The 20,910-nt window shown below is 35.8% G+C and overlaps 1 protein-coding gene across 1 annotated transcript in view; it reads right to left on the minus strand.

The window, feature by feature from the left end:
- Nucleotides 1–5,806, minus strand: part of LOC124172678 (glutamate [NMDA] receptor subunit 1) — a 66,502-nt gene extending 60,696 nt beyond the window's left edge. The window contains exon 1 of the mRNA XM_046552138.1: nt 5,694–5,806. The gene's annotated coding sequence lies outside the window, so the exon portion shown is untranslated. The remainder of the gene's footprint in view (nt 1–5,693) is intronic.
- Between the last annotated feature and the right edge of the window lie 15,104 nt (nt 5,807–20,910).

Genomic DNA, 20,910 nt, shown 5'->3' on the forward strand with positions numbered 1-20,910 from the left:
GTAGCCAACGTTTCCTAGCTAGAAGAGGACGATAAAAAATCCGAAGTAAGAGATTAGCTAATGTGTAACGTCGCTAACAGGAGTTAGCGACAGATAAATAGGATATGACACGATGCGTCCTGCTCCTAGAGTATGGATGTTAGTCCAAGTTCAGTTCAATATATTCTGAGAGGGAGGAATAAAAATACAAATAGACTAGTCATTGAAGCTATTCACCTCCGATTTTTTTGACAAAATTTTGAAATTATGCTCATAGTTTGAGAATATGTCAACAAACATTAGTGCGACAAAGCGCCGATTGACGCCTTCACCCTTGGGGTGGTTAGTTTCCACCCCTTCTCGGGGTGGAGGTATTTTTTTGCTCAAATCAACTCGGAAAATCGATAAAGGACCAACTTTGGAGCAAAATATGTGGAATAAAGTTTTTTTGACGCCGTAGATGCATTGAGTATTCATGATCGAAGTGTTACAATTATAATGTAAAAACACGTTTTCAACTGGTTGTTCATGAATATCTCAAAAACTATGTCTAATATTATAAATTTAATAAATAAATAGGCAGGTTATAATTAAATAAAGGGAAATTATTTTTTCGATACTACAAAATATAGGTAGCGGTAGGGAAATGATTTTAGTGAATACTTGACTCGATGTATTCGATATCTAATAACGGAAAAATGAACGATTTCATGGGTATAAAAACCGAGAAGTTTTTTTTTATTCTTAAATAGACGTCTCTAATCGATTAAAATTCAATGAGGATCAATGTGAAGGAGCTGATAGGTGCCCTCTATATTGTGCTGTATGCCGCGTTATATGATATTCAGCCACAAACACAACATTATGAGCATTTTACTATGTTTTCATTTGTTCACCGTCAACGTCAGCAAGTGAAGTAGTTCCAATGCCCGCGTACCTGCACTAAGCGCGAGAGAGTCAGTCATTTTTCATAACAGTGAGTTAATGGTCCACTGTTCAATTTGAATAAGTGGTCATTTAAGTGGTAAATTCAATTTGAATGGTCCACATTTTTGAATAAGTCTTTAGGAGAGGAAATGAATTGCCGAATAAAAACTATAGGGTAATACAAGGAAGGCAATCGTGCTGATTAATGTCCCACTGACGGCTAATGAACATTTGCTTGACACATTTTTGAATTTCCATCTGGACAAAAAGTTATTTTAGGTGGTCAAGATAAATGGGACACCCTGTATATAGGCGAATACATACATATATATATATATATATATATATATATATATATATATATATATATATATATATATATATACATGGCTGAATACCATAACAAAATGTCTCAATTCCAAGTATTTTGTTTTGCCGAAATTTTGAGGCTAACCCAAATTTTCGGCGGTGACCTGGCACACCAGACATCTACTGAAAGCAAGCCCCTGCAGTAATGACCTAAACACGCTCAACAATCATGATAATAATTATCACTCGATTGGAATTTGAAAATCCGTCAATGCAAATACGTTACAGCGGCGTCATCGTCCAATATTTTCGTTCATAAGGAATTTCTACATATTTTTATGAAAATTTCAGATAAACCTTGACCTCATGAGGTCAATTATGCTGCTGTGCATAAAAAGTTATCTTTTGCATATTTCCGTCAAAAGGATTTATTTTTAAGTACCTATGTTATTTCCTCTAATAAAAAGATGCTAATTGCTAATTGCTGGTATACACTTCAACCTGGATCCCGAATAAATAAAAAAAACTTTTAAGTTCCTCACACATCGCTCGGAATTTGAAAACAAATGCATAATAACATCGAAATATTGATGGCAAACGCGACTTTCAAGTGAAGGATGACTTTAGACAAATGACGTGCGGTCATCGAAACACGATATGCTTGCGTTGAAAAACAATTCCAAAATTTTTAAATTTAAATGTGGGCTCCTGAAGTTTAGGTCATTCATGAAAAACGTATTTACGGACGTTTTTAACATTTAGTTTCTATTTTCAAGGCTCACTAGGTGAAAAAACGATAGGTGCTATAAACAAAAAGTATTCAAGCGTTAAAAAAATATTTTTTCGGGGCAAAAAAAATCTAATAAAATATTTTTTTAAATAAAGTTAATATTGCCAAAAAAAAAAAGAAAATAGAGATATACCTTTATACAACTAAATGAAAGGAAATACCTTTCATTTAGTTGTTCAGTTTGCTTTTAAGTTGCTATGTATACAATAATATATGTACAAAAACTTTTGTTGTTAACTAGATTTCAATATTTTTTCCGTAAGCTATCAATGCCCGTTCTTTCATTGAAACCTTTTGCGTGTTTGCATGCATAAACCACATCTTTAAATCATATTTTTTACAAATGAAATCATGCATCTAAAAATTGACTGTTGTCAAAAGCAAAAGTGTGGTTTTTATTGCTCGCATGGTTGAATAATCAATGAAAAACTTAAAGAGAAAAATAAGTAATCATAACTTTACTTAATTTTAAATCGGTGGCATGCAATAACAATTGGTACTCACGAAATCGTATGTAGAAAGCCTCCGTTGCGATATAGTTACGTGAATGGTAAATGGCCAATGATCTGATTTCCGTGAACTCCGTGGAAGAACATACGTTCCTGACAAACAGTGATGGAACATAGGGGAAAAGAACTCATTGGCCAATAAATTATTTTCAAGATTAGAGCGATGAAGATCTTTTCAGCGATTCTTCACGTCTTGATAGAGAATAAATACCTACCGGAGCAAAAAGTGTTTTATTTTCAATTGTAAATAGTACACAATACGTTTGAGTAGCAACTATCCTCGAATCAATGTTGAAGGGGAAAAAAGTGGCCTAATGTCACAGTCCCTGTTTGAATGTTTGCGTTTGTTATCGAAGGCATGACGGCAAATATACAAGACACGTGACGAAGAAACGTTTTAGGTGGTTTCAGCTATAATTGCCCCAAAAAAGGAAATCTTTGGCTGGATACTTTCTTTGGATTTGCATAATGTAGTTCAAAATGATTCGTAAACTTTTTGTTTACTTTTCAAGGCCCTAATTTTCGTAACCGAAGTAAAAAGTTTGAAGCAGTCTTATTGTTAGGGCAAGGAGCGGATGGGGGCAGGTGACCTCACCACATTGGTCCCTACGTACCACGAGAGTCTCCATGGTAACGTGGGCATTGTGTCACGTGATTTCAGCACGATTATCGAAATGGCATACTAATTCTGTGCATTTTGCGGCCAAAAAAACCACCCGTGGGAAGTTCAGTAACATTTCTACGGGGACCAAAGTTAAGAATACTTTAATATGTTGTTTTTAATTTTGATGTATGCATAAATTTTCCTTTCTGATTCATTGATGTTTAAATTTCCCACGTCTCGTGATGCATATGATGGGGCTACACGTCCTTAGCGTAGGGTGGTTGCCTTTAATTTTTTTTATTGCCTAAAACAAAATATTATTGCTCCTGGAGTACACTTTTCACACTTTTAGATTTTTTAAATGACGATAACTATTTTTCGCGATTAAATGAAAAGTGAACATTTTCAAGCGCGCGAAAACGCGCCGGCTAACAATAAGTATGAATAGTGGGAAAACTCCGTGTGACGTCGTTCTGGTTCCCGCTGCCGCAAGTGAGGTGACCTTGAGGCGAGGCTTGAGTGCTGATACGACGCAGGCTGCTAACAGGTAGCAGAGTACCCTGCTAGCAGGTAGCGCTTAAATAAGGATTATACCTTATCAAAAAAAGGAAACTTTCCGACCATAGGCAGTTTTAATAGGTGATTATTAAGACATGTTTCCCTGAGCTCTGTGCCTCATGCATGCATTGGTGATTTCAGACGATGTAAAACTTCTATCTACTCGTATAGAAACTAGGTCCCTGTGACGTCACGTGGAGTGGCATCGCATGGGCGCCAATCTGGCCCTTTTCAAATGCGGTTAAAAATGACCATTGCCATTCGTCTGAACTGGGATTTCTAAAACCAAATAATTTGTATATTATGAATACCTTAATGGTGGGTAACGAATCTCCATCAATGCCTTTCGTTTTCTTTGATTGAGGAAACTACCCTGTTCCTTTCCGATGTCAGAGGGTTTAAAGAGGCCAACCTTTTACGTATTGTGTCATCCCCTTAACATGCGCGGCCTTTCGTTTAGTACCAATCACTTCCGCCACCCCTTGTCCGATCATTTCTTGTCTCATGCATTGTACAACCTCTCATCCTATTGAGCCCAGAGCATGACTTTAAACCTCTCCTCACGGCTGACCGCTGTGATTGGCTACATCAAGTAATTATTTTGAAATTAAATCAAGGAAGGAGAATAAGCTCCTGGTCGATAGAACGTAAAAAAATTAAAAAATAGTCATTACATTCGCATTAGTGAATTTAATATTAAATAATGATAGAAAACATGAAAATTTAATAAAAAATTAATAGTCAGTAATAGTAAAAAATAAATAAATTCTAAAAATTAAAAAATTGTTATCTTTGTCTCAAATTTTATTTTCTGTTCTTGTGCAGTGCCAAATGGTTAGTTTTAAGCTTCCTTTTCTCACAAACAGCATCAAATACCACCACGGTGCATATGCGCCATTTAATATTGATATTGTTAAATGACTGGTTAAGGTGAGTAAGGTCTCACCGGAACAGTAGAACTGTACACGCCCTCGGCATCGCCCCATCAACATGAGAGGCAATGCGATGTGTATCTCCGAGTGCAATTTCTGGTTAAGTTCGCGGACCGTCGTAAGCGATATTTTATCCAGCATCGAATGAATTCCTCGAAAAGGACCCGAGTAAAGATCGTGTGATTCAGGATATGGGTTGCCGGATAGGTTTGTCGAATACAAATGAATTTACGCGATACTAAGTTACAATTTTTGATTTTCCTGTATCTCAAGGTTAAAAGATAAAACTAAATCGATTCATCGTCTAATTTAGTGGGTGGAGTTTAGAGCATGTCATAAATTACTACGAAATTCAGTGACAAATTAATAATTTTTTCAATATGTAAGATACACTTAAAGGTAAAAAAGTGTGTTTCCGGAGAAAGTAAACATGATTTTTCGATGGCAAGATTAGAAAATACTTTTTCTGATGACGTCCAGACCGATGCAATTCCAACGATTTTTTTGCAAATGGCAAACGCAGATAATTCTTTTGTTTGCTTGCCTGCTGTGAAATTTGCTGATTCCGGGCCGTCTACATGGGTGTAAATAATGGCGCTACCATTGTAAACATTTTGGGCGTGCATCAAATACTAGAGGGGATTTATTATACTTTCTATTTATCTTCTCTGGCCCGAGAGCAGCGCATTTAAGATCTTTCACAGCGAGGAAATCTAACGAACAACAACGTGCGAGGGCTACAAGCTCTACTGGCTACGGGCTGCAGCTCTACGGGCTGTCGCCCGTGCGGGAGTCGAACCCGCGACCTTCAATTTGGCAGACGAGGACTTTATCCCATCGCCACCGAATTTTTAGAATGATTACGACATGCCATCGTGAGGCTGTTGCATTTTGCGGGGGTGAAAATACGTCATCAGCATTTTTGGGGGTGATGCGAATATCAACTTACAATATATCAACTTGAGAATTTCAACTTATATGTGCTCGCGAGAAAAACGGATCAAGTGTGTCAGGGGTGTAGGTGTTACCCGGGGTAACGGCTATAACAGCGGTGAGGGAGGCGCTTTGATGATGCCGCGACTTACCTCTTCGGAGCGCGGCTTCGTGCTGCTCCTGGGCGCGGGACGGGGCCGCACCCCGCCTGGAGTGACGAGGGGAGCGGACAGATGGATGGATGATGTTTGTGCGACCGCTTAGCTCCACGGGAGTCCCACGAATGGCGCCTTGATTCCACGGACGACCGCTCGGAGGCGCCAGCATTCAAGGGGGGGGGATGGAGGGGAGAGGGGGTGAGGTAAGGGAGGGTGTTGAATTCCTGAAGGACACGGCGACCCCTCGAAGCGTCGCTCTGAATGGTCGGGAAAGAAGAGACTCCCGTACCAAAAAAATTGCTTTGGTACGCTGCTATGGAAACTATTACTTTGCCATGTGCTACAGACAAACAAAAGAAGTATTACTATTTCGGTATTATCGAATTCTTTCCTACGTCTCTGATTTCAAAAATTATTACTTATATTGTTTACATTGATCACGCTCTTTGCTGTATCGTGCCATTGTGTAGGCGGCTGGACCTCAGCCACGGCTGGCAATTAATTTACAGAAAAAACATAATGAAAAATATATAAAAAGAATAAAAAATGGACAAAATATTGCAAAATGAAAAAAATACCAGAGATAACCGAATAGAACAAAATAATAATTATTAAAAACTCTAGTAAGTCATAAAAGCTGTAAAAATCAAGAACTCATAAAAATGCGTGGAATTTACTGTTTTTTTGTGCGCTTGGACTCTTCCTGATGTGCAAGGTGAGAAGTTTGTTATTTTTCAAATACTCTTGATTTTCTTCAAATTACAGTTTTCTTTTTTTGCCTCACTCTTTCGATCAACTCTCCCTCTCTTTCTCTTCTTCCCCTTTCCTTCCATCAACAACTCCATAAGCTCACTTTATATCAGTATGTTCATTTAGCATCCACAGTATTTAAATGCCAAGCGTTACAGTTTTCCTCCACTCTTTGAAGATTTTTTTTCCAGGGATGTTTACACCTCGGGACAAAATCTTACTGATATCTATTTGGAGTACCCTTTGCCGGATGGCACCACACCCGACTTCCAAACTATATTATGTCAGACTCAAGTGCAGTGACTGTGAGACCTGTTACATAGGCCAGACTGGACGTTCGTTCCGATTAAGAACAGAGGAACACGGAAGAAATTTGAGAAACGGGGAGATAGACAAATCGCATTTCGCGTAGCACCTATGGGAGAGTGACCACAGGAGCGATTTTGTTCCGGAAATTCTCCACCTTGAGAAAAAGGGAAGAAGGATGGACTGCTTGGAGGAGTTGGAGATTAGGATGCACATCAGGAATGGAATTTTAACAAATGAGAATATTTTTGCCAACTATTCCCATCTCTTGTAAATTCCCCTGAAGTTGAATAACGCTCCAACCCCAACGCGTAATAGCAACCATATAAACAACAACAAAATAACTGTAAAAATAACGATTTCTGTACCTGATGATGTCGCCTCCGCGACGAAACCGGTCGTATTGAATACATCGTGTGAAAAAGTGCCATAACTATTTATTGTTTACAATGGATTTTCACAAAGTTAAGCCAGAAACAATCGATTTTATCTATATTATGTCGCCTATTGCCTTGCTTAGCACTATCGCGTTCATGCGATATGACCCATGTTACACAAATGTTTAACGAATTAGGCTGGGAGACGCTGCACCTCTGGCAATTAATTTGTTGAAAAATATAATTAAAATTGCAAAAAGAAAGAATCAATGGATAAAATATTGCAAAATGAAAAAAATTACCAAACATAACCAAATTGAACAAAAAACTTATTAAAAACTCTAGTAAGTCTACTCTGCGGCCACGTTCTAGACTCGGATAGCTGGAGCCATAAAAAAACAGATATCTTTAGGAGCGACGCAGAGAACATCATAAAGCCTTTTGATGAATCTATGTCTACAGAAACTACAAAATAGGAGAGAAATTTTGCCGAACGAAGGGGTGTAGGAATTCGTTTTTTCTGAACAATAAAGGACTTTAATAAATGCAAGGCGGGACTTTTAAAATACGTTTTCTTTTTTTAATGTTAACGGTGGGCGTTCTAAAACTTAGGCCTAAGTACTAACTTAAGCAATTTAAATTTATGCGATAGCAATATTCAATAATCTCATGGCAAAATTAAATTTCTATAAGGAATTTTGTAGTTAACTCAATTTTTTTCTGGTTAGTATATCATGAAAAGTTTTCATAACTTATCTTGTTTTTAATTTAGACAGTGAAATTAAAAAGAGTTCACCATACTAGGTCAATAAGAAATAAATAAGAGAGACTTTGTGGCACACCAAATTATTAACTTTGCTGGTGCATTGAGAAGCGAACGATATAATCGGGTCCTGTGTTGGATTAAAAAATACGATGAATTTTACAACTTACAATAAATATCGTAAATCTAGTAAAATTTCGTGGTGAAAAACGATGTTAATTGAATAGTTGTATGCATGAGGTTTTTTGAATTCTGGATTTCCACGAGATAGAAGGGTGGGATTTCATCAATATCGTGTGGTCATTGATGAAACTTGTTTGAAAATTCAATTTTAGGAATTCATTAATTTTGTGGGAATTTGGTAAGCATTCTTGGAATTGTGCATTGTTAATTGAAATGTTCCACGCAATGGAAATAAAAAATATAGTTTTCCGTTGGTAGATATCGTGATTAGCATCAAATGAATTGCATAGACATCAATAAAAGTTGCTATGCATATTTATACCTATCGCTGGGTTCTTACTTCGGTGCAAATCTGGTAATATTCGCCAAAAAAATATCATTTTCATATAAGCGTTTTGTGTGTGAGATTTTAATATCCTGAATTTTCAGTGGAAGAGAAACAGAATGATATCTAACGTATTGCGGTCCTATCAATGAAATTAGTTAAAAATATAAAACGGGGAAGTTTTTGATTTTGTGGGGACTTTTTGAGCGTTGTTTGAAATATTAACGAAATGGTTTCATGCACGATATTTTGACAATTTGGGTTAACGAGAGAACGGAGTGTGAAAAAATGTTAGTTACTGCATGCTTCATCATTACCACTGGTCAACAATCCTAGGAATGTTTTGACGCAGCTCCCCACTCAGTTCTCCTATCAGCTAATCTTTTCACACCTACGTAATTCTTCTCTTTCACATCTCTCTTTACTTGCTCCATATATTTTGTTCGGGGTCTTCCTTTTCCGTTCTTGCCTTCCACTTGTCCCTCGACGATTGTCTTCATCAGGCCATCATGTCTCAAGATGTGGCCTATTAGGTTGTTCCGTCTTCTTATTAAGGTTTTCATGAGGCTTCTCTTCTCTCCCACTCTTCTTAGGACTTCCTCGTTACTAATTCGGTCGATCCATTTGTTTTTCATCATTCTTCTGTAGCACCACATGTCGAAGGCCTCTATCCTTGCCTTCTCCGCTTCCGTCATTGTCCATGCCTCACTTCCGTATAGGAGCATACTCCAAATGTAGGTTCTAATAAATTGTTTCTTTACTTCCATATTTAAGTTTCCCGCTGTATGCAGGTCTCTCTTTTGGTGGAATGCTCTCTTTGCCTGGGCTATTGTGCTGATAATTTCTTTCTTACTTCTCCCGTCACTAGCTATCTTGCTTCCCAAATAACCGAATTCATCCACCTCTATCAGTTTATGCTTCCCTATTTTAATGTTGGTCTTGACTTCTTCTCTTCTGCTGCATACTAAGATCTTGGTTTTCTTCGTGCTTATTTTCAGTTGATATCTACCCATTACCCTACTCATATTAACCAGAATATTTTTCAAATCCGTCTCTGTTTCTGCTATAACGGCTATGTCATCGGCAAATCTTACCATGCTAATTTTTTCTCCATGGATATTCACTCCCAATGCCTTTTCTTCGATTTCAATTGCGTGTTTATCAACGGAAATTTTTATAAACTTTTATTTCGGAGTTTTCTGAATTTGAAGCAATATTTATTGAGCGTTTGCGGTACAGCATTATGTTTTATGAAATTATTCACGAGAGTATTTAAATTCTTGATTTCCACGGGAAGACAGAGTGTGAATAGCATAGAATAGCACTTTGAACTCATCAATGACTTTTGCTATGAAATTGTATTTCGTCGAGTTTTAACATAGGTTCAAATATGGTGAGCATTCAAGGAAAAATGCAAACATAAGTGAAATTATTAATGCGTGAATTTTGAAATTTTTAATTACACTGTAAGAGTGCGTGAATAGCATAAGAAGATAGTGAAATTTTTAATATTTTTTTTCATTCTACAGTTCATAGTTTGGTGCAAATTTGGTGAGCGTTCGTGGTAAAAAAACATGAAATTGTGATATTCTTGATTTCAATGGGAAGGCAGAGAGCGAATAACACGTAGTAAGTATTATATGCTCATTAAGGAAATTTGTGTTATAATTTATTATGGAGGGGTACTCTCTTTGATGATGACCACTCGTAGAAATATACCATGTACATTAATAAGAAGACAGTGCATTATATGTAAATCTCACTCCATGTTCATGAAAAACTAGAATTTCAAAATCTGACGCATGAATCAAATCGCGTAACATAGCCTTTAACGAGAAATGCTATTCAAAATTTGTTTAGAGTGAATCAATGGCGAACAGATGACTTGTGTTGAAGTTAATAGTAATTATTTTAACGAAATGTTAATTTAAATCATCAACATTAAGGAGGAACCATCGTTTCAAACATGCCCGAAACCCTCCCCTTATTTTGACACATGTTTTTGCTCATTATTTTTTCTATCAAATAGTGAAAAAATATTACTATGTCATCGGCCATTTAAAAAGATTTATGGATTTGAAAATGACGGATTTCCGCCTTGAAATACATTGTCTCAATGGGAGAATGATGACCTTCCCTTGTAAAACATTTTTTATCTCAAATTTGGCCCGAAATATGTCGTTGAAAAATTAGCACAGCATAGAATAGACATCGATGCCCAATATATATATATATATATATATATTGGGCATATAATATATATATATATATATATTTATTTATTTTAGAAGGGGTTACCGATATGTTAGCGCCAGTATTTAAGTTTAAAAAACATACTTCCGGTTTTCTGCAGAGCGAGCAGCCATTATGCTGCGGAGATAGTGGAAACGTTGCAAAGTATACGGAGTAATGTCGAAAGAGTCGACTGCTGCGTAATTCCAGTGAATTGGATTTTTTGGAGTCATTTTTCTACGAATTCATTAAATGAATCTTCAGTTCATCTCGAAACGTGCTATACACCGAAATATGTAATTTATTAGTGCTGGTTGTTAAAGTAATTCCTATAAGCGCCTAAATTTATTAAACATGCGAATAATCATGACCGGAATACAATACATCCCTTGAAATTGTAGGCGTATCGCTTCAAAAGCGAATATGATAGAATTTATTGAGACTTGCGATAGTTTATCTGTTCTTCAGAATACAACTTCAAATTGTTTTACGTTTATTTCGAAAAATATGCATCGTTTTCAACTTGTAGAAAATACTTATTTAAATAGAAGTTCATTATCTAGCGCATTATGTATTTAATCATCAATTTAATTGATATTAAAATGCTAGAATAAGGTCTACAGGTAAGTGAATATACCACGAGACAAGCATATTGCTGTTGGGTATCGATTATGTAGTATTTGGAAATACAACTTCGCGAACGTACTAATTAATCGAATATTCACCCATGTAATTCTTCGAAAGTAAAAAATAGAATAGAAAAGAGTACTTTTTTAGTAGTTTTTTTCACAGCCCAACCAATTTACTTTGATACGTTTTCCAAAGGTCTAATTAGCATAATTTGAAAACAAAAACAGCAAAAACAGCGAATTCATGAAGTCATTTGAGGAGGATTAAAATTAGGATGCATTCTTGAACAATCGGTGACAGCTAACATAAGTGAGTCTGTAGAAGTTGCAATGCCAGCCTTCCAAATTTACTGAAACTTCGGCACTAGGTACAAGGATTATATATTATCCTGATAGTAATGATTCGAATTGCATTTGGGTTATAAATTAAACATTAGTTTCTAATTTTCACTATTCAACTCCTTATTAATAGTATGGATGAGGCTATCAAATGGAAAATCTACAAAGAAATAAACATTAAAGAGCTTTGTGCCAGTCATTCGACAGGGACTTTAATCTTCTTAAATCGAGATGTAAACATTGATTATTTAAACAATTATGGACACTTTATGTCGGGAAATATTGCAAATATTTCTTAAGAAATTAAAAATCAGTAGCTTATCGTATCTTTTAAGATTTGAAATTTTATTGCTATTGACATGTTTTTATCTTCAAAAACCAATGATAATGAGACCTAATTTAAGTAAGTTTGACGAAAAAATTTGAATTTTCATTATAGTCTTCAATTTTATCATGTGCTAAAAACTAATATATTCATGAACCTGGATTAATATGGGATTAAGCAAATTAAATCATGGCAAAGATAGAAGATAACATTATCAAAATTAAATTAATCTGAAGTTGATAATGATAAAATTGAAGAACAAATGCACTCGTTGGAATCACTTCGATGGAATTGATGGATTAACTTTCGGCCACATTTCGTTTCCTCAAATTATCCAAGCTCTTACCTTCACCTTCAGACACAAATTTGCCTTTAAATCGGTATAATGAAGCCATCACTTCAGCCCAAAGGTATAATTAATAACTTAAGGCTAAGTAAATTGGATAATAAAACGATTAATATTGTCACAATGCAACGTAACTCAACGAGGTAGCGTAAACAAACAAAGGTGCTCAACCTGTGTGAAACTACGATATGTTGACAGCGTTGTCGAGTTGGTGGTCAGCAAATATATATAAATAATTTTTCCAAACTAGGTTGAAATTAACAGAGCAATAGCTCTCACTAGTTAAGTTATTTTTATTCATCACAAAGGATACAGTTATAAAGCTTTACTGTATTTTCAGAGAAAGTTTTTAAATTCTTCCGATACCTAAGAGTCAATATAACAGCCATTCTTCATATCACAGGATTATTCCATTTTTAGTAAAATTCATGCATTGTACAGCTACTTTGATTGATTTAACATTACTTTTAATTGTTATGAATGACAAATTTATCCATTATAACTCGTTGTTGTCGAGTTTATCTAACTAATGAAAGCAGTATTTCGAAGCACAGGTTCCTCCTTAAGTGTTGAAGTTAATAAATAAGCAAAGGGTTGTCAAGGGTAAGAAAAAGTTGTTGACTAGTTACCAGAGCATTTGAATAAATAAGTTAAAAGAGACAACAACATCGTGTATAATTAAGAAGAATAATTGAGTTACATTAGATTATGGCCTGCAGGCACTTCGTCAAAAGTGAAAAATATGGATTTAGCAAAACATATCAAGCCGCTGGCGGGTGAGAGAGACTGGCCACTATGGAAGAGGAAAGTTCGTGATTTGCTAGATTACCATGGAGGTGCTCTCGACGTCATTGAAAAAAGGTTAGAGAAACCAGGTGCGTTGGCTGAAGATGCGACGGATAAACAAATCAAGGAACACAAGATAAAGTCTGATTTGTACCGTAAGGCGAACAGATATGCAAAGTCAATGATTGCAAGCTCAGTGACAGATGAGGTCTATCAAAAAATTATGGACAAGGACCATATCCACACAATGTTACTCCGGAAATCATGAGTATCAAAATCTCACGCATAATATACCGCTGTGAAGATAGTGCTTTAAATTAAAATGACATCAAATTTGGACGACATTTAAAAACTCACTGAAGTAATATTTGTGAAGAAATTTTATGCGTGAGAAATAAGCACAATTATTCCAACTTCATTTCCATTGAAATCCAGAATTTCAAATTTTCACTATTCAAAAATATCGCGAAACATTACAGTTTATCACGCTACTTTTCAAATTTGAACTACGGTATGAAGTAACCGAAGTAATATTTGTAAAAATACTTTGGTGAACAGCGGCAAATTCCCAATGATTTTTAAGCCTACATGCCTACCCCGGAATCTTAAAGTATTTCAAAATCCTACACCTGAAATAATAACGTTAGTACGGTATTTATCCTCGAAATTTGATCAAGTTAGTACCATAATAGGAACTCAACTATATGAAAATGGAATACAAATTTCATTTATGATAATACCTTAGGTTATATCCTCGCTATTCCTCCTGGAATATCCACAATTTCAAAATATCACTCGTAAAATACTTCCGTTGGTAGGGTATTTTAGGGCCAGAATTTCGAATCCTAACACACTGAAACTATCGCGTGAAAGCAATTTTCGACAAGTGCCGAATCTACGAGGTGAGTTCAGTAAGTAATGCAACACATTTTTTTGGCGGCCAATTTTGGTTGAATAAATTTGGAATTTCTTGTGAAACATTTTCAACTAGTCCTGCTCCGTCTCGTGTAAATTGCATTGATTTCTGATTGGTAACAGCACTATAACGAGCTAGCATCACTGATCAACGTAGGCTGGATGGCGATATTTGGTGGAACTTGGTGACAGGAAACATAATGAAAGATATACTGAGTTGTGTGTTCCACAGAAGTTTTAATAACCGACCCAGGTTTCGACAATACACTACGTCATTTACAAAGGTGAATATACACAAATTTATGCATATAAGATCTGGTACATATAATCTCGCAAAGGGTATACTATACCCACAGGTTAAAATGGTGAAAATTGCCCCCCCGATATTTTGAGAAATAAAAAATATACGCTTAAAGTGCATCCAGAATTATGAGTTTACTCAATGTTTCAGGCCTCAAAAATGGAAAATAAACCCAGAATAAATTGAAACACGATTTTTAGTTTTTTAACCATATCTCCAGTTTTTATTTTTGTAAAATCATTTTCTTGATTTTAAATTGTGTATACTATTATGGTCTACCATTCTGATTTTTTTCAAAAATTATGAACCGGAAACTAAACTTTTGCATAAGTTTGAAATTTTAAAAATTAAATTTAAATTTTTGGAAACAATATACACGCCGAAAAAAATATATGTTGTTACCCCTACCTTAAAGTATAATCCTAATTATTTTCAGATTTTTAAAATTAATGAAACAGGGTCATCATCATCATCATTAGTCAACAATCCTAAGATTGGTTTGACGCAGCTCTCCATTTCTCTCTCCTATCCGCTAATCTCTTCATAGCTACATATTTATTCTCTTTTACATCCTTTATAACCTGTCCGATATAACTCATTCAGGGCCGTCCCTTGCCCTTTTTCCCTTCCACTTGTCCTTCAACGATTGTCTTCATCAGACCATCGTGCCTCAAAATGTGGCCAACTAAGTTGTCCCTTCTTCTGCTTAATGTTTTTAGGAGGCTTCTCTTTTCTCCTACTCTCCTTGGCACTTCCTGGTTACTCACACGGTCAATCCATTTTATCTTCATCATTCTTCGGTAGCACCACATTTCCAATGCTTCCACTCTTGACTTCCCTGCTGCTGTCAACGTCCAAGCCTCGCTTCCATAGAGAAACATACTCCATATGTGGCATCTGATGAATTGTTTCCTTACTTCTATGCTGGTATTTTCAGCTGCAAGAAGATTCTTCTTTTTGTAGAAAGCCTTCTTCGCCTGCGCTATTCTACTGTGTATTTCTTTCTTGCTCCGTCCATCGCTGGTAATTCGGCTTCCCAGGTAAGAGAACTCGTTCACCTCTTCAAGCTTATGCTTTCCTAGGTTGATGTTTGTTTTAGCCTCCTCTCTTTTACTGCAAACTAATATCTTAGTCTTCTTTTTGTTGATTTTCAGCTGATATCTGGCCATTGTCCTTTCCATGTTTGTCAACGTCTTCTTCAAATCCTTCTCTGTCTCGGCTATGACTGCTATGTCGTCAGCAAATCGCAGCATACTAATTTTTTCTCCGTGGATATTGACACCCGAAGCTTTCTGCTTGATTTCGTTGATGACTTTCTCTATGTAAACATTAAAAATTAAGGGGGAGAAACAGGGTCAAAAACACGAATAACTGCTTTGCGCCATTTGCATCTATGCATTCCAGGAGGATATTTGCTTTGGTAACCTGCTTAACCCTTTGTGTATATTCACCTTTGAAAATGACATAGTGTATTGTCGAAACCTGGGTCGGTTATTAAAACTTATGTTGAACATACAACTTTACTATGTTTCCTATGTGTGAGGTTTGAAAATTCTAGTTTTCCACGGAAAAGAAGGGGAAATAATATGTAATGTGTAAAGAAAAATGATTGAAAAATGTTTCCAACTGTTAAAATGGCGTCTGCAACTGAGGTTCGTTCAAAACCAAGTGATTGAGTTTCTTTTGGCAGAAAAGCAGGGTATCTTAGATATTCATGGGCGATTTGCAGTATGTCTACAGTGATCTGGCAGCGGCCAAAATCACGGGGATGCTAAACAAAAATAGAATACAAATTTCGGAAGGAAAATGCGTGTTTCATCATTGCCACTAATAGAAAATGAAAATGAAATTTATTATTCCGGGACAAGTTTGTCCCTTAGGAACATATATGGTTATAAATATAATGGTGTCAGAAATATTACAAGAATAAGTAGCTTTACATTATACATCGATTTCACAGAATGCGACTAAATATACGACAGAGTAGAACAAAAAATACATATGTATATATAATTATCAGCACGACAAACGTATGAACTCATAAATACATCTGATTTTATTGAATTTAGCATCAGCATAATAATTAGTTAACTTTAGCATTAGAATAATAATCAGTTAAGTTACAATATTTAATTTACATGTTTTTTACTAATGGGATGAATAAGACATTATTGATGCAGTACGACGCGACGTTGGGTCAAGACATGGACCAGTGGAATGGTACCGTGGAGGCATGTAGGGCCTCCCTTAGAGGTGTCGTCAAGCCGTAATACTGAATGGAGATTACATTGAAAAATAATATTGTCCAGCTAAAAGATTGGAGAATAAAATGGTCTATTTGAATGCCGAATAAAACAACCCCTGTCTCAGAAAAAATGCGTTGCATTACTTGTTGAACTTCCCTCGTTTATCACAGTAATATGAACTCACCGTTGTGAAATTCATGCATAAATTTCATTGATGAGAGGACAGTACATAGGATTTTATGAACACCATATTTCCCAGGAATTCCAGAATTTCAAAATCGCAAAAATGAAATACTTTGATTAAAAACGAATATTTTTACGAAATAAAATCAAATTTGCATCTCATGACGACGTAATAGAATTAATTTTATAAATAGTTTAACTTAACACATTATATTCCCTTCTTTTCCGTGGAAAAAATAGAATTTCCAAACCTCACACATAAAATGTATCGCGCACCATATACTTTGGTTCGTATTTTCAACCCTTCGACGGTTCTTAGTGTAGTGACATTTTTGCAGCTTGAGATTTTACATATTTTGATTTTCACGGGAAGATTTATTTATTGCATATTACTCATTACATGTTCATGGATGAATTTCATCGTCTATTTAAAATGTGGAGCTTTCTTACCCCGGTATAAATTTCGCACGTTGAATATCACCAGGTTTTATGTTAAGAGAAGTTTGTGAAGCGTTTATTAAAAGTTTTGATTACAACAGAAGGAACAATTCATAATTTCGGATACTCTAGCTGTTGTTACATATAATTTGGTTTTTATCCATATTTCGGAGAGTTTTTACCGCGTGGGAGGTTTTGTTTATTTCCGTGCGAATGTTATTTTGTGAGAGAAAATTTTGAAGTGTGAGGTTTTAAATGATTTCGTTTTCATGGAAAAACTGGTTGAATAACTTGTAATGTGTTATTATATACTTATCGATGAAATTAGGAGTTTTTTCATTCAATTTAGAGAATATGAGGGTTCCAGGTGAATCCTCTTAAGGATACAACACACCGGGGCCGGGACCCAAGCCCTTGGCTTATACGTCCGATCACCCGGGGAGGGGGGAGAGAGGAAGGAAAAAGGAAAGAGGCGCCGCCGCAATAGGAGCCCGTCGACGCCTCTGGGGTAGGGAAAGGGACGGAGGGGACGGGACGAGGGAAAAACACCCCAACGCTATAGAAGCGAAGAGACTACTATAAGCGAAACCAAGTGTATGCAAATAATGTGCCAGCGATTTTAGTGGGTTTTCCTATGAGGAAGAAAAATCCATCGATCAAATCGCTAGATTGCAATTTAGAGAGTTCTCCCACCGTTTTAAATTTCGAGAGTTTCCGTTTGAAGATTACCTTCATCATCATCAGCTGATTTTCTGACTTTCACTGGAAGCTCCCAAACAGCAACAAAGTCCCCTCCAACTCATTCTGTCCAAGGACTCCACTTTGGTTTCCCTTCTTCCTAACATCACTGCGTCAATTTCTCTATATTTTTAGACATTTATGCAGTTATAAAATCATACATCTATTCACCTATTTATTTATGCATTTAATCACGTATTTATTCACATATTTTTAACCTATTTATTCACCCTTTTAATTATTACATGTATTCTATTATACACTTGCAAAGTAATTTATTATAAGTTTCTTTAATTTTTTATGTTTTGACGGCTCTACACACCGATTCCATATGAAATTGTCGCAGTACCAACATTTTTATACACCTACATTTTTATATTTTTTTTGTATTTCAAATCAGTTTTATGTACCTGAGTATTTATTTTATTGCAACATGTCTTTAATTATGTTATTTCATCTAACAAAACTTTATATTGTTAGAATCAATTTATTTCCATATTTCCTTTTTTGACTTTTAAATTTTCATCCTGATTACCAGAATGTTATAATGTTTTAACGTTTTTATTCCAACTTTTAAACATCTGATTTTTGTTCATGTCCTTCACTGATTGGTGAGAATGCAGCCTATACTTTTACGTATTTTCAAGGTATATATTTTTTATATTGCTTCAATTAATTTTTTATTTTTTTATATACATATCGTACATGCTGGATTTCCTGAGATGAACTCGAATGAAGCAAAGAAAAGACTTGACCAGCCCGACATCCAATGACCATTGAATGTCCACGAAGCTGAACCAAATGAACTAAAAGAAGAAAATTAATCCATACGGATAACATATGGTTTAAGAATGAACTGAAATACCTATGTAAAAGAGCCCTGGCTCGGGGGCAGAGGGGGCCGGATTGTGGCCTCACCCGAGCCAGGTAAAATAAAACAAAAGGCAAGTCAAGTCTGTCATCTTCAGCCTTATTCTTTCTCTTCTCTTTTCTCCTTCCTCTGTTCCCTCGACTGCTGTATTTAGAATTCCCTTCCCTCGTAAAATATGCTGGCTGATTTGTGAATGAAAAACTTTGCTGTTTCTACAATATAGTTCCAAATTGTAGAAACAGCAAAGTTTTTCATTCACAAATCAGTAAGATGGATTTCTACAACGTGAAGGCCTCTACTATTCAGTGCAAAATATGCTCGATCCAACAGGGTGTGATCCTATTATTTTTTTATTGCCTAAATCGAAAGACTCCTGGAGTACGTATTTCACGCTCTTAGATTTTGAATGACAATATCTATTTTTCGCGATTAAATGAAAAGTGAAAATTTTCAAGCGCGCGAAAACGCGACGGCTAAGTATGAATGCTGTGAAAACACCGTGTGACGTCATTCTGGTTCCCGCTTCCGCCTTGCGAGGTGACCTTGGGGCGAGTATGTGTGAGCCGCGGCGATGCAAGCTGCTATCAGGTAGCGGAGTACCCTGCTAGCAGGTAGCACTTGGCTTTAATTAGGATTATTAATACCTTATCAAACGAAGGAACTTTCCGACCTTAGGCAGTTTTAAAAGTAGATTTCCAAGACATGTTTCCCTGAGCTTTGTGCCTCATGCATGCATTGGTAATCTCAGACGATGTAGTCAAATTATAGTCTCCATGGCAAGAATTTTTGAAAACCATTCTACCATGGTACGTACCCATCATTTAATTTGGCTTTCATTCATAATTTAGAGAGTGCTCTCTCTCTACGATAAAAGTTTCCTGTGTTTTCGTGCGTAATTTTTATGCTTTGACAACACTCATTATCACAGATTTTCAATTATATCTCATTTTCACCTGAATAATCTTTAAATAAATTCTAATATATAATATGATTGAGATTAAATGAGAAATTAATGAATCCACATAAATTTAATATTGTATTAACTAGGTTTTGACGTGGAACGCCATCAGTTTTTGAAGGTAAGCATCGAAGGCACGTGAAGTCACGCCCGAGACAACGAATTATATAACTTGCTCAACAGTGAAAGTTGGTGTTTTATTAAAACTTAGAGGGATGTTTCAACGAAGGACATGATGTGTTTTGATGCACATGTGTTTTACAAACAAATTCCCTTGGTAAAATTGTATTATCAAAGCTAATCTTCGATCGAAATTCTTTATCTTAAAATGCTTGATTTCCAGGGGAAACGTTTCAATAGCTTCTATCAAATTACTATTCCATCAAAATGATTCCTATTGATTTATAGTTTTTAGAGCCTCTATTTCTCTAAAAAAAACTTCGCGCATTTCCATGCGAAGTTTCAACGTGGAGTAAACTTTATTAATTTTGAGTAATTTTTTTATTTCCACTGTTAGAATTTTCGTTCGAACTTTCGTTGGAAATTTTTGTGCCATTTGAAACGTGAGGTAATTAAAACCTTTGTTTTCCTTGGGATGACTGTCTGAATTACTTGTAACGTATTAAGTGCTCATCGATAAAATTTGGTGTCCTTTACAAAATTAGGAGAATGGTGGTAGGAATTTCGTGTGTAACTTCGCATGTGTTCTATATTGAATGAAACGCTTGAAAGGTGAATAATTAAAAAATTTTATTTCCATAGGAAGAAAATTGAATAAAATCAAGAAACTTCAGTGCTTATCAATAAAAATTGGTGTTTAGTTATAATATGGAGACTCTTGCTATGCTTAGCATTTCTTGTGTCTCTGAGCAAAGAGACACAAGAAATTATTCCTCTATCCTATCCCCAAACCTTTTCATAGCTACGTATTTCATGATTTATTTTCTTGGCACGACATGTTTCGATCCATTTTTCAAGTTTTCCATCCAATTTTCAAGTACGAAAGTTTGAATTTTATGGAGGAGTATATATGCTTGCTTAAAATTCAAAATCTCTGTCCTATGTCACTCATTCGTGGCCGTCCCTTGCCCTTCTTCCCTTCCACCAGTCCTTCTACGATTGTCTTCATCAGGCCATCATGCCTCATAATGCGGGCGACAAAGCTGTCCCGTCTTCCACTAAAGGTTTTTACAAGACTTC

Source organism: Ischnura elegans, chromosome 1 (assembly GCF_921293095.1).
Source record: "Ischnura elegans chromosome 1, ioIscEleg1.1, whole genome shotgun sequence".
Classification (NCBI taxonomy): domain Eukaryota; kingdom Metazoa; phylum Arthropoda; class Insecta; order Odonata; family Coenagrionidae; genus Ischnura; species Ischnura elegans.